Here is a 14,614-nt window from a genome sequence, read left to right as displayed (position 1 = left end):
TTTCCGTTTATATCTATTTTCCGACAATATAGTTGTATTTCTGTTTGTGTAATTACTAAAAATAACATCACCACGATAAAAACATGATGAGTTTCTCTCTTAGTGTTAGACACTTAAGCATTTTAAGTTAATCTGAAGCTGATACATCAGATTATTTTTCTGCCTATAAAATCATTTTATTAGTACAGTTCAGTTTCGTTTATTTACACCTAAGCATTTTTCTCCTTTACTTCTTGACACATCACAATAATTTGTCGTCATATAACATGAATTCACAAAATAAAAAATAAAGGGTGAATTAATTCACTGACCAAAACAAAAAAACTATAGAAGAAAATAACCAACTATTTAAAAAAAATAGGAATTTAAGATTAGGGACAGAGAAAATTACCAATGTAGTGTTGGTTGATGGTGGTGATGGTGGCCGGCCGGCTAAAGTAGCTGGCAGAGATGGCCAGCGGAGGTGGCCGGCAGATATGGCTGGCGGAGGTGGCCGATGGAGGTAGCTAGCGGAGGTGGCTGGAGGAGGTGGCCGGCGGGGATGGCCGGCGGAGGTAATCGCCAGAGTTGGTCGCCGGAGATGGTCGCCGGAAAATGTCACCAGAGAAGTTCGCCGGAATTGGTCGCCGGAGTTGATCGCCGGAAATGGTGATCGTAGAATGTAGTCAGGAATGGTGACCGGAAAAGGTCGTCGGAGATGGTGGTGGCCGGAGATCGGAGGTGGCGGTGACCGGTGACCGGAGGTGGTGGCGACCGGTGATAGTGGCTGGAGAAAATCTAAACCCTAAAGGTTAGTACATTGAGAATTCTAGTGGTGATGGTGGTAAAGAGATGGTAGTGGTAGTGGTAGGGGGTAAAGGTGATGGTGGCAAGGTGGTAAGGGTTGTGGTTATGGGAAGGTTAAAATAGTATATAATATAGATAATATAGAGTATATTACCTTTCATTGGTTAGTGAATGAATTATAATTTTTTTTGTAAGTTATTTATGCCAATTTCCCATAAAAAAATGCTAATCCAAAAACAAAAACAAAATTAAGATGGATCAAGATTGAGAAAGATTAATCGGAGACGGAGCAGAAGACTAAGAAAAATCTGAAAAACGAGAGAGAGATGGATGTTAAGAGAGAAGATGGATGTTGAGAGAGAAGATGGAGAAGGAGATTATCATACATAAAGTAGAAGATTATCTGATTAAGAAACATGGCTTGAAGCAAAACGCATCCCTTAATTCTACTCGATTCTCTGTGGTATTTCATTTGTGTGAAATTGAGATTAAAGAGTTTTTAAATTTGTTTTGCACTCTTTGTATCATGAATCTGATATATGGAATTGGTGGAGACCCCTGATTTTGATTATGGGGAAACCTTTGTTCTTTCTGGGTTATTAGGACTTGGGGCAGGTGCTGACTTTTTTTTGTTTATGTAGTTTGGGGAATTAGAGAACTAACACTCGGAACATTTGATTGATTCATTTATTTTTAAGTGAGAGTTTTTGGTAGCACAGGTTATGTATCATGGATCAAAAACGGGACAGTTTGGTCTTCCAATAGTTAGATACAAAGTACGAAGACGTTCTCAATGTCTGTTGCCTTGACAAAGACCTACAAATGATGGAGTTTAGCGATCAGACTGAGATTGGGGAACGCGGTATCAACCTCAGCGGAGGGCAGAAGCAGCGTATACAGCTCGCACGTGCGGTCTATCAGGAATGCATTGTATACTTGCTTGACAATGTTTTTAGCGCAGTGGATGCTCATACCGGTTCAGATATATTCAAGGTAACAAGGGATAGAAAAATAAAAAAACTTTTTCATGTATTAAAAGGTAAAACAGGTTGCGTTGATTTTTGGTATTGTGATGTTTTATCTTATCGAAATCCAAAGACTCAAACTTGTTCTTATGAAATAAATGGACTTTCAGGTTATGCGGGAGGGGAGGATTGTTGAGTCAGGAAGATATGACGTCAAAGCTGTTTAAAGAAACATATTTAGTTATAATTTAATTCTACTTTGATCCATATAGTATAACAAACACTAGTTTTTAATCCGCCCAAACGGCGGAGCTAATTATTTATTACTAATTTTTAAAAATTTTAAGTTTTATTTACTTGTCAATTTTGTTAGCTTAGTTTAGTGTTTAAGATTGCATATTTGTATTTTGATTGTAATTTTAAGATTGAGCCCACGGTATACTGTGAAACAATTTGTTTTTTTTACATAATATTAATTTCAACTTAGTAAATATGTATATTACTCAATATTGATAGTGTCGACAAAATAATGAATATGATGTTTTTGACCGTGTAGCTTTGAATTAATGGAATTTTAGATTTCTATCAATATCGATCCAAACTCGTCCCATCATATAATAATGTCCCGTGGTATTTTAACTCGTTGTACACCGCATAATAAACATTTTTCTTTAATAATATCATCTTACTTTTTAATATTTATAGTTTTATTTTATAAGGATTTGTAACATCCGCGAACCGAAATTCCGATTTAGGGATTGCATCGGTTGATGCATAGCCGGTTTAGTGCAGACGATTTTAAGTTAAACGCTACGTTTTGGGTTAGGAAAAACCCTTAACTCGAGTGTTTTGTCTCATTCGACGAGTTTAGCCGTTTCTGAGAGAAAAGAAGAGAGGAAAAGAGTTCTAAGTGTTCTTGGTGAGATTTTGGGAGTTTGAGGCTGTTCATGTAGAGATCTGTAGCCGGAATCGTTGCAGGAGCTTCCTGGAAGTGTTTTCTTGCTTGTTTGAGGTTCAGAATCGTCTTGGCAAGGTAAGTGCATGACCATGGCTTATCTAAGCTGGAGATTTCTCTGATCTGCTTGTTTTTGTGTTGTTTGGCTTGTTAGAATGTTATTTGGGACGTTAGGAAGCTTTCATGTGGCTTGGGATCGAGTTTTGTGGTTGTAGGAACGAAAATCCGGCGAGAAGCTTCGGGGAAAACGATGCTCGGCATGTGCATCAGTCGATGCAAGTGCGAGGACGGAACGTAAAACCTAGGGTTTTCGTGCTATGTTGAGCATGCGTCGGTCGATGCAATGGGAGAATCGGTCGAAGCAAGTGAACCTTGCATCGGTCGATGCATATCATGCGTCGGTCGACGCAACCCCAACTGGTGTCAGTTGATGCATGATTGGTGTCGGTCGATGCAAAGTCCTGGTTTGTTATTGTTGATTGTTGATTGTTGGTTGTTGGTTGATGGTTAGAGATGTCTCTATTGCTTGTGTGTATATCCCAGTAGATGGGATGATTGCCTTACTGAGTGTTTATAAAATACTCATACATTTCAATTTGTGTTTGTGGTGCAGGTAAAGGCAAAGTGTGATCGTGGAATCAAGGCAATGAAAAGGAGGATGTTCTAGGGACTCGATTGGTTGTTGTCTGACATTGCTAGGTTGCTGGTTCTATGATTCGTGTTGGTTGATTGTTTGGATATTGTTTATGTTATAATTATTGGATATTGTTTATGTTATAATTATTGGATATTGTTATTAGTTATTTCCGCTGTTGATTGTGTTTGTGGTTAGGTGGCTAGTGGGTATGGACCACTAGTTGTAGTTTACTTATTATTATTATTACTATTTCTATTATTTATTATTTAAAAAAAAAACGGGTCGGATCGTTTCAGGATTAGATGAGTTAATATAATATTTATTAAGATTGTAACCATTTAAAAATTATGAAATTAAATAAATAGTTGTACATACAGTATATACAAATTATGGAATTAAATAAATAGTTGAACAAAAAAAAATTAGGATAAATATTTTATTAAATATTCAGATTTACCTTAACATATTACTATAGGAACTAATTTGATGATTCTTCTTCTTTATAATATTAATTTAAAAAAATTCTCCCGTAGCGCGGATGTTAACTTAGTTCTTCTTAAATAGTCTTGGTTTTGTATTATTCTGCTAAGGTTTAGGAAAGAAAAATAAATATAAGGTTTAGGAAAGAAAAATAAATATAATCAAATTAAGATTGTTTACTGATTTCTTTAAATAAATTCTTTTTTGGGCTCTAATGTTAATTGAGCGTGTGAGAAGTAAATGCGTAATCAAAACGAAACTATAATCTGTTAGATAATTTGGCCCATATAGAGACTTTAACTAAAATTATGATCTATTGACCTCATCATTGTCATCAGCCCTTTAAGAAATTGATTACTTCTTCTTTTTTTTTTTGTCACAGGTCCATTGATTACTTTCTTTCTTCTTTTTCTTTTTTGACAAACAACCATTGATTAAAAAATAATTGGGTTCATCCTAGAGGTAAACATTTTTATTAACTTCTTCTTTTTTTAATCAATCAAAATTTTCTATGTAATATTACATTTAAAAAATAAATCAAAATTAAATTCAAAAAAGTAAAACAAATTAAAGAAACAAATTATGCATACTTTTAATTAAAGAAAGTTAAATATTAGCTTAGTTTAAATTTCACAACTAAACGAAGTTATATATGGGTTAAAGTTTAGAAATAAAAATTAAGATTTGGATTTTACAGTTGAATCAAAATTATATATCAGTTTGTTACAAATGAGTGGTTAAGATTTAGATTTTACAATTAAAATAAAGATTAGAATTTTAATTTTATAATTATAACGAAATTATGTCGGTTTGGGTTTATAAAAAACTAGATTAGGACCCGTCCGATGTGGAGGTTTAGAGTTTTTAAAATAAAATTAAACTTAACAAAGAATATAAAGTAAATTTATTTAGTAAGTAAAAACTATCTATAAAATAAATAGATACACCGAATTGTCCAATGTGATATTTGGTGTAAAAGGTATGATTCTGCGGTTGAGACTATTAATCATGTTTTTTTGAATGCCCTTGCTCATGTGAAGTTTGAGATTTATCTCCGACTCTGGTGTCGTCAAAAGGTTTTCCATATGAGTCGGTGTACTCGAATTTGGATTTTGTTTTCTGGAGGGGTGCCTCTCAACAGGGTGATCCTGATCAACTTCTTCAATTACCATGGATTTTATAGGTAATCAGGAAGGCCATAAATAAAAAAAGTTATTCAAGGTTTAGAGATCGAGGCGAATGAATTGCTCAGGCTTTGGGCGATAAGTTAGTCTAGGAAGAGGCGCTCTCTTTTACGACGGTCATGTCAACTCCATCCCCGTCTTCAGATGTCCAGGTTTCTTCACCTGGTTGTCATATTGATGGTTATTGGAAAGCAGCTAATGTGCATTTAGGATTGGGCTGGTGGTGTTGCGTTGGTGAGGAGCGAACCTTATTGTTGGGGGCCAAGTGTCTAAGACGGAACCCATCCCCCCTACATTTGGAGTTAGAAGCGTTGTTGTGGGTCATGGAGCGCATACGTGCTGCAGGGATCGCTTGTCAACATTTCGAGACTGATTGTGCTGAGTTACTCACTATTGTGCAGTCTCTAAAGATTGACCGTCTTTCTCCAAGCTGCTCTATGAGTTTAACTCGCTGGAGTCCTTCCCACTATTCTGTATCTCTTGAAACCCGCGTGCGTCAAATATGAAGATAGATTGTCTTGCATGTGCTTCGTGTTCTCTTATCTCTGAAGTTTCCTTTGTAAACCCCTTCCGTTCAGCTTGGACAACTAACCGAGGAATTTCATTTTAATTTATTGTTTGGTTGAAAAAAAAAGTATATAGATACATTGTTTACCTTATATAAAAAGTAATCTTTTTTTGTAAAATTAGCAACTTAAAATTAAAATAATAAAAAATATTATAATTTCGAATTTTATGATATTTTGTTATATAATTTCCTTATAATGATATTTTAAAAAATTAAAGCTGTTTAAATTTTAAAATTGCCTTTTAATATTTTTTAAACTGTTAATAGTTTTGTTTTACATTTGAAGAAAATTTTACCAAGAAAAACAAAGCTAGTAGAAATTATTTTGTTTGGTGTAAAATATGGCATCATCTATTTGTTTATATAGAGGGGTGTATTTACGATCCTTTTACTTTTAGGATTCACAAAGTTTTTTAATATAATACGATTAAAATTATCTTATGTTTCGTTTTACCAAGCTTGAAAATTGTGGTTTTTGATCGTTAAAATTGACACGTGTCACGATCTGATGAGTTACTAACTTTGATATTTAATCGTTAAAACTGACACGTGTCAGGATCTTGTGAGATTTTAACTTTGATCTCTGACCTTAAAACTAACACGTGTCACGATTTGGTGAGTTACTAACTTTGAGAACGAAGTTTTATATAATAAGATATTTTGGGTTTTTAATATTACAATGATTTATACCGATTTTTTATTTTATTTATAAGGAGGTTCACCTCTATAAATGAATCCAAATATTGTTAATATACAAGCTATTTTCATATCTTCCTCTTCTATGAAATTTAAACTATTCAAAATATATTTTTAATCAATTGTATTTTTGTTTGATTTCTATTGGAGAAATTAGTTAACAGAATTTGAAAAATTCTCAATTTTTAGTTATCTAGAAAACTAAAAGAGGTCATTTTTTACAATTAAAAACAAGTATATTTATTTTAAAAAAAAATGCAGATTACCTCTCGAAGTATAAAGATTAATTTATTTGCGTGAAGGCACACATAAAATCCCAAGATACATACTCGATTTGGAACTTTATATTTTAAGTCAATGATAGTGGTATTTAGCCAAACCTTTGAATTGTAAGATGGAATGTTTTATAGTCATAAATCACTTATAGCATGAACATTTTTAGTTTCTCTTACTTAAAATAGCGATAAATAATTTATTCTGTTTTCGTGCATTGGCAACTTCTTTCCGTAAGCACTTAGTTGATACGAAAGAAACACGACTTAGATATTCAACTCTATGAACGAAACAAAATCGACCACATTCGTTGGACCTGTTATTTTCTAATTAGGCTTCAAATTAAGATTCCATACTTGATACTTCCAAAGAAATCTGAAAATAAAGAATTTGAGAACGATATCAAAAGGTAAACATTATAACAACGTGCGTGTTGACTTCATGAATGTATAGTGGAACAGTATAAAACACAGAATATAACATGTAACGTAAGGAAAGAAAATTAAACAGATAAAAGTTTTAATATCCTCTTTTGTTACATGTAGATGTAGCTATTTTTTTTAAGTATATAAAATGTGCACCAAAAATAATAGAATAAGGAACACCGCTCTGACTCTGTTTGACAAGGAAGATCCCTATATTTTTTTTCTATATTCTTAAAGATTATCTGATTTCTTTTTTGGTAGAAGCATTTGACTTTTATTCCGACAAAGTCTAGCTCATCCAAATTTCATAAAATACGAATAACAAGAACCTAAATAATTTCCCTATATATGCATACTGTACATAGTTCTATTTCTAAGAGAGATAATTTTCAATAAATATTTTCTTAGCAATTTGTTTCTGATAAATTCATTGTTTACGACTGAAGGTCAAGTAGGCTAGCCTTGACTAAACTGATGATTGCACATATGATGTAATAAACAGATTCTGACTGTCAGTATTATTTTGAAAAGAAAATTAATTAATAATGGTATTTTTGGAGAAAAAAGAACTTATTTTATTTATATTTATGAGAATTGTCTTATAAATATCAAACTTTAAAAATGTTTATTTGTACTCAAATCTAAAATACATTTGTGAAACTTATAGAGTCTAGCTATCTGAATATAGACGTGTCTTACCACATCGTACGTATACCAAATGACATTTCCCATGGAGTTCTAGTTATAATAACTTTTATCCCTGAAACATTATCAAGATTCAGTTATTTAAACATTTTATTTTCTCCTTTAACAAAAGAAAAACTAACATTTCATTTTCTTTGTGCCTTTTGTACCACACAAGCCGGTTCTTTACTCAACAAGCTGTCCACTATATGTAAATAATGAAAAGAGAAAAAAAAAAAAAAAAAAAAAACAACAACAAATCTACAAACATTTGATTCTCGTTTTTCTCAGTTCTATTCTCGTAAATATGCATTTCTTAGACTAGCTAATCTCTAAAGAGTTAAGAGTTATCAAATAGTTTAGATCACTAAGACCATAATTTACTCATTGAAGCTCTATAGCTAATCTTAAAAGAGTTAGATTTTTTCTCGTATATACGTTTAGAAAATTAGCATTATGAGTAGGGAAACTATAGCGTATATTTCAAGCGATAGACTACCGAAGTTTAATATTAATATTAGTAATGTTTTTATAATTAGAACCTAACTAAATAAAGAAATATGGATTCCCAATTTTCATGATTTAGTTATACTTTAGGGCATTTTATATTAGTCAGGGCCCCCTTCAAGTTTGGAAAGTTTTATTTTTGTTGAGGTCGGTGGATATTTCAAACCATCAATTCTCAAATATTTCGCCTTTTTGATGAATAAAATACGTGTGACATCTTCTTACAAATATGTTTTTTTTCTCAACTGGTTTCATAATTAAGGAAAAAATGGTAGTGTTTATTATAAATTAAATTGAAGAATCCAGTGGAATACGGGAGTTGTAAACTGTCAAAGAACAAAAACTGGCTGAAACGATTATGTTTTAGGAAAAAAAAAACAAAAAATCTCTTGTTAAGCCCATTCCATGTATATGATGGATATGAAGCTTTATCGTTAGTTATTTTTTTTTATTAGTGGTGTTTGAATTGTGCGAGTGTGAATGGGCTTTGTCATTGACGTAAAAGAATGGTCATGATCAAATGTTGATAATGGCTACTTGGCTAGGATGCCGTGGTCAACACATTTCTTGATTTGCTTATATCTTACCTGCCTTAGTTCTATTATTAACCACTCTCGAATTTGTTTTTGATCTTACCAATCAAAATACTTTCTACTCATCTTTATCTCATAGGTAGATAGCAAAGTCTAAATATTGACAGGTTAAAATAACATTAATTTTCTAGGCATAACCACATTCATTATTAATTCACATAAATTATACCACCTCAACGTGTTTAAAATACCTTTTTTATTCAAGATTTTGGACACGTACTAACAATTGGATCTAGCTAGCTAGCAACATTCAAACACTTTATACGATTTAGATAGCAATCATCATGTTTTTGCCAATTTTGACTATCTTTTATTGCATTTTTCTAGTCAAAAAACTCGATGATGGTTTTAGTTTATAGCCTAATGTAAGGTCTTCTCTAACAAGTAAATAAACTGCCATTAATCTTTCCATAGTAAATAATAATTCTATAGCTCCAATTATTTGAGAAAATTGAATATAGCGTATTACTATGTTTAAATAGATCATCAATTTAATTAAAAAAAAAAAAAAAAAAAAAAAAAAGATCAGTTAATAAAAGAAATTGTGAGATTACAACGTTAGAAGACAATTGAATTAGCATCAATATGGGATCAAACATATGCACTTTTGTGCCTTTTGCCCATAGTTTACAAAAATACTACGTACCAACATGTGTTTTGTTTTGTAAATTATTATTTCTAGTACGTATGATCATCTACTTATATATTTTCTTTTAACCTGATAACCCAAAACAGCAGGCGCCTGAAAGTTTAATAATACTAGCATTCATTAAATAATAAAAAAAGCATAATTACACCACATAAATCGCAACCCAGCAATATTTTTATAGATGAAGATTATGTTGTCATAGTCTTTATCATAACATTATATTGTCATACATGTAGGCTAAAGTATTTAGGTTTTTTTGTTCATAGGTTTAACAACACATATATTAATACTACATTATAAATTTCGGTTAGTGTATTCAGTTTGGTTTGATGGGTACTATAGTCTCAGCATCTTTATGTGCATTGAATCTGAACATCCATACATCAAATCTTGACTTTTTTTTTTCCGGATTCGCTTTTTGAATTGTAATCAGATGATGTCAAAAAAAACAAAAAAAAACTGTAATCACATACATCAATAATTATGATCAATAAATAATTATATTAAAAATGAAAGTTTCTGAAAGCTTTATAATATTAATTAGGTACTGGCTAAAGTGAACAAGCATTACTGTAAATTGTAATAGTTAGCGTTATTATGTGGCAAAAGAAGCACATATTTAGATAAACTATACTTAATTGACTGAACTGTTACATAGCAAGGCTAAAACTATTTAACAGAAATCATAATCTATATAAAATGGCTGGATAGAGTACATTTGTGTGATAAAATCTAAATTTTTTGAGTATTATAGTTATTAGAAACCCTCAAATGAGAGAAACAAAAATCACAACTGACAATTCCAACACCTGACCGACCTGAGGGAGGGAGGCACTAGTTTATCCTCCACGTCCACTTATTTCTATACTTATTGACATATAATCCTAATTATTATTTTTCTGGTAAGAAATGTTTTTGCATGTTCTATGTTCTTCTCAACGTTCGAATGTTTATTTATTATTTGTATATTCATTTTAAAAAATTGCTATATTCATGACAGCGTCGACAAAATCTATTATTTACGTATACTTTAGTTATATGTTGTGAGTTCACGTGTTGGCTTAGTGATATACACACGTGGTATCTTCGTCCACGCATTATGAGGAGGACTTCCTCCTGCTTCATTTCTTCCCTCGAGAATTTCAAATTTTATTTATTACTGCTACTGATCTCTTCGTATTTGTTGAGAAAGCTACTTTCTTGAAACTTTAGGATCTTCTTTCTTCCATCAAGTTTTTAATTCGTTAATTAATTTATTTTAGATCTCAATCGGTTACCAAGTTTCCAAAGAGCAAGTTTCTCAACAGTAGTGATCGTTTTAAACCCACAATTTGAAATTATTTACTTCAACGCTGGTTTGGTTTACTTCAATAACCGGCTCTTTTTTGTTGTTCATCATTTATAAAGCATGATATATAATCATTTGGAGAATTTATCATCCTTAAACATCAGTTTTTGATTGATGAGTACACAAATAATACATAATGTTGAAGCTAGTGTATTTTAAATATTTGGAAAAAAAAAAATAGTTATCATCTTTTGTCAACAAGATGAATGTAATCTTCTGTTTTATTGGATTCCAACAAATAAAATAGCTAAACGCCTAAAACTATCAGAAATAACATATAGCTAAAAGCCTAAAACTATATATTTGTCATTTAAATATAACATTAAATTTGAAATTTCTCCACACAGAGAAGTAAAAAAAAAAAAACCACAAAGTATTAGTAATACATTACTCTGTACGACTTCAAATGTTTTCATTTTATTATTTTGTTGCCGCATGCGGCATGCTTATGTCATTAGTCATTTACTCATTACTCTCCTCTATTTCTCTCTTTCTCTCTTTCTCTCTTTCTTACCCAACTCTATATAAGATTTCTCCTTCTTCTTTTTTTCTTCTCATCGAAATTTCCTCTCTCTCTTCTCTCTACTCTCACCCTTCGGACCCGAACAAAAAAGAAACAATCAGTGAGAGTGTCTGAAACCTTTCAATAACTACTATCAAAACAAACAAAAGCCATCATGGTCTCTCTTCTTACAATGCCGATGAGTGGTGCTGCTAAAACATGGCCTCAAACCCAAACTGATTTGGGCTTTCGGCCCATTAAAAGAAAGCCGAATGTTGTTATTAAATGCACGGTGCAGATCGACGTTACGGACTTAACCCAAAAACGCCAGTTATTTACACCTCGAACCACCGCGACTCCGCCTCAGCATAATCCTCTCCGGCTTAACATTTTCCAAAAAGCGGCGGCCATCGCCATCGACGCCGCTGAGCGCGTTTTGATCTCACGTGAGCAAGATACTCCTCTTCCCAAAACCGCCGATCCACGTGTTCAAATCGCCGGAAACTATTCTCCGGTACCTGAATCCCCCGTCCGGCGAAACCTCACCGTTGAAGGAACAATCCCTGACTGCATTGACGGAGCTTATGTCCGTAACGGCGCAAATCCGATGTTCGAGCCTATAGCCGGGCACCATTTATTCGACGGAGACGGTATGGTTCACGCCGTTAAAATAACTAACGGTTCAGCTAGCTACGCGTGCCGGTTTACTAAAACCGAGAGATTGGTTCAGGAAAAACGATTGGGTCGACCGGTGTTCCCGAAAGCAATCGGCGAGCTTCACGGCCACTCGGGAGTCGCACGTTTGATGCTGTTTTATGCGCGTGGGCTTTGCGGTCTCATCAACAACCAAAACGGCGTCGGAGTAGCAAACGCCGGTTTGGTTTACTTCAATAACCGGCTTTTAGCTATGTCAGAAGACGATTTACCTTACCAATTAAAAATAACTCAAACCGGCGATCTCCAAACCGTTGGACGTTACGACTTCGACGGTCAGTTAAATTCCGCAATGATCGCCCACCCGAAACTCGACCCGGTTACGAAGGAGCTTCACTCGTTAAGCTACGACGTCGTCAAGAAGCCTTACCTGAAATACTTCAGATTCTCGCCGGACGGCGTTAAATCGCCGGAATTGGAGATCCCGCTCGAAACCCCGACGATGATCCACGATTTCGCAATTACGGAGAATTACGTGGTGATTCCAGACCAGCAAGTCGTGTTTAAGCTCGGCGAGATGATTTCCGGTAAATCTCCGGTGGTTTTCGACGGAGAAAAGGTTTCGCGGTTGGGGATAATGCACAAAGACGCGACGGAGGCTTCTGAGATCATATGGGTGAATTCGCCGGAGACGTTCTGTTTCCATCTCTGGAACGCGTGGGAATCACCGGAGACGGAGGAGATCGTGGTGATCGGGTCGTGTATGACGCCGGCGGATTCGATCTTTAACGAGAGAGACGAGAGCTTGAGAAGCGTCTTGTCAGAGATCAGGATAAACCTCAGGACGCGTGAAGCCACGCGCCGGGCTTTGTTGGTTAATAACGAGGATGTGAATTTAGAGATCGGTATGGTTAACCGGAACCGGTTAGGTAGAAAAACCCGGTTCGCGTTTTTGGCTATCGCTGATCCTTGGCCGAAAGTTTCCGGTTTCGCTAAGGTCGATCTTTCCACCGGAGAGATGAAAAAGTACATTTACGGCGGGGAGAAATACGGCGGTGAACCGTTTTTCTTGCCCGGTGGTGACGGCGGAGAAAATGAAGATGACGGTTATATATTTTGTCACGTTCATGACGAAGAAAAAGAGACGTCGGAGCTTCAGATTATTAATGCCGGTAGTTTAGAGCTTGAAGCTACGATTAAGCTACCGTCTAGAGTACCGTATGGGTTCCATGGCACATTTGTGGATTCGAGTGAACTCGTGGATCAATTATAATAATTATTATAACGTTTGATGATGTTATAAATTATAAAAAATAGATAGGTTTGATATAGTTTGATCGATCGATTGTTCTAACGATTTATATAAGTTAGTAACGAATGGTTAGATTATATGATTTGGCTTTCTTCGGACATGCATCGTAGAGACAGAGACATATTTTAAAACATAAAGAAATACAACATTTTGTTCTCGAAGACTTGAACCAGTTCCCGTCCTAAACTCCCTCAGAAGTCAGAATTAACATAATACGTAATTAAAAATTAAAAACTCAGAATTAAAATATGTTACAAAGAAATTGACTATGCAATATGACTTGATTATCATGCGATCTTGTTATTTTTTATACTTCAGTTCACGTAATTGCGTAACACTTGGTTATTATGATATTTTAGTGAGCCATTTCTATAGAACAATTGCCATTCATTGTCATCTCATAAACAGTTGTTCCGTAAATGGCTTTATATATATATATATGTGCATGGGTTCTGATTAGGATCATTTGCGTTCACCGGTTCATGCATTGACTCTGTATAGCATTATAGAAACTTAGCTGTAGTACTATCGAAGATGACTAATGCAATGACGAAACTGAAGAAATGACGATGAGAAAATCAGACGCAGATTTTCTCGTACGTACGTATATATACTGAAAACACCCGAAACCAGCAAAAGCCTGTTGAATATTCCCATAGATTCCGAAGTTTTCGAGCAATTTACAAATGATGGGCAACGTGTTTGTGGTATTAAGTGAATCCACGTCTGTATAAACTAGTTAATACTATATAGATACTATATTGCAAAGCGTATATGGTGGCCATAGAGTCGATATGTACGTATATATGTCTATATTAATGGACACAATCGGTGGGATTGTCAGATGAATGTATGACGATGATGTCATGGACCTCATGGTATTTACAAACGTTGCATGGTTAATGTTACACGTACGTTGTAACCATTTCGTTTTATCCGAATTATTTGGTCCAAAATTGTTGTTATCTGTTGATGGTCGTCACGTAAAACAAATAGTTTATACAGTGAAGGTACACACCCATATATTTCATCAGTTCTGTTATGTTCCATATATGTAGTTCCATATCAGAAACGTCTCGAAACTACGTTTATTAAAAAAAATAATAATAACAATTATAAATCATGCAAAAAGTCAAAGTTGTATTTGGAGGAATAAAAAAGATTTGAATTCTGATGCCTTATAAAATATTGAGGTTGTAAAATATTGTATAGTAAATCAACATATTGAGGTTGAAGGAAGCTATTTATTGTTACTATAATATATATATATATATATATATATATATGTAGTAATGGAGCTATTTGTTGCTAATATATTTTTCTACACAAATAAAAGTAACTAAACTTATATTTTACAAGAAAATCACAATCTTAACTCTTAAGTTCAAATCCGAGT

At 33.8% G+C, this 14,614-nt stretch overlaps 1 pseudogene across 1 annotated transcript; it reads left to right on the top strand.

The window, feature by feature from the left end:
* The first annotated feature begins 11,254 nt into the window (after positions 1-11,254).
* Positions 11,255-13,300, top strand: LOC104723233 (9-cis-epoxycarotenoid dioxygenase NCED2, chloroplastic pseudogene; annotated as a pseudogene). The gene has a single exon (XR_015571303.1). The product of XR_015571303.1 is annotated as a 9-cis-epoxycarotenoid dioxygenase NCED2, chloroplastic pseudogene (transcript).
* The last annotated feature ends 1,314 nt before the right edge of the window (positions 13,301-14,614 follow it).

This window comes from Camelina sativa, chromosome 11 (genome assembly GCF_030686135.1).
Source record: "Camelina sativa cultivar CO46 ecotype springtype chromosome 11, ASM3068613v1".
NCBI lineage: Eukaryota > Viridiplantae > Streptophyta > Magnoliopsida > Brassicales > Brassicaceae > Camelina > Camelina sativa.
Note: the sequence above shows the minus strand (reverse complement) of the source record. Positions and strands in the feature narration are given on the sequence as shown.